This window comes from Seriola lalandi, unplaced genomic scaffold, assembly GCF_002814215.2.
Source record: "Seriola lalandi dorsalis isolate HSWRI2012SDOR001 ecotype SW California unplaced genomic scaffold, Sedor1 jcf7180002054341, whole genome shotgun sequence".
NCBI lineage: Eukaryota > Metazoa > Chordata > Actinopteri > Carangiformes > Carangidae > Seriola > Seriola lalandi.
Genome location: NW_019524894.1, coordinates 154,886 through 156,120, shown reverse-complemented (window position 1 = coordinate 156,120; position 1,235 = coordinate 154,886).

Genomic DNA, 1,235 nt, shown 5'->3' with positions numbered 1-1,235 from the left:
GGGGGGGGGGGGGGGGGGGGGACACGCTGTGACTGCTCCCTCTGACTCAGGAGTACACTTACTGTCGGAGAGAGAGAGAGGACGCCGTCGGACGGATCAGCGCGCCGCCACCGCCGCCGCTGTGAGCTCAACTATTGGAAAAGGACAAAGTGAGCGACTGCCTGAAGGGCCAGGTGATGTATTCAGCTACCTCTGCTTTGCCTGACTGAACTCTCGGGTCCACAGACGAACGCAGACGCTGGTTGTCACTTTGGGGATTTTTGTCACCGTCACGTCTGCGGAGAAGAGGCCGACACAGTCCTCACGCTTCCTCACACTGACGACAAGCGACAAACAGCTGACGACGCTAGACACAAGCGGAAGCTGTGTATTCGTTATTATTAACGGCTCAGTGAGTGAGTGGATGAAATGCGCTGCACAGAGGAGGAAGTGGTTTGAGGAGTTTGGTTACGTTACTGTCACAGCAGCTCCATTTTCTTTGAAATAATCATCTAGAGGCATATTGTTTTCAGGTTGTCCGTCCGTCCGTCTCAGTCTCATGGACACGATACCTCGGTAACGCTTTGATGGAACATTCATCAGGACTCAAGGATGAACTCTTTGGATTCCGGTGGTTAAAGGTCAAAGGTCAATGTCGCAGTGACCTCACAAACTACGGTTTGGGCCTCATGAACTTGATATCTCAGTAATACTTTGAGGGATTTTCTTCATATTTGGCACAAACATTCATTAGGACTTGAGCATGAACTGATGACATCTTGGTAGTCCAAAGGTCAAAAGGTCAAGGTCACAGTGATCTCTAAATACAATATATCAGGGAGTTTCATTACATCTGAGACACTGTGACGTCATAAAACTTGTTTTCGGCCAGAATTACGACAAATATCTGAAAGGATCAAATAACATGATGACATTTTAAATCCAAATTCAGTCGTTATTCTCTCAGTTTTTAAATTCTCCCTGAGGGAAAAATCTGCCCTTTGACGTTGCTTCAGGTGCTTTCTGATTTTTATTTTATTTTTTTAGAATTAATTTCTTGTGTAACCACTGCAAAAACAGAACACTAAGATAATTAGTGTAAATGTATATTAATGTTGATTTGTGGGATTGTGGTTAAACAGCAGCACAGTTCATGTTTTTTGTGATGAGACCCAGAGAGACGCCCCCCCCCCCATCCTGTCAGCCATGTCCAGCAGCAGCAGAGGATGATGAGGAGGAGGAGGAGGAGGAGGAGG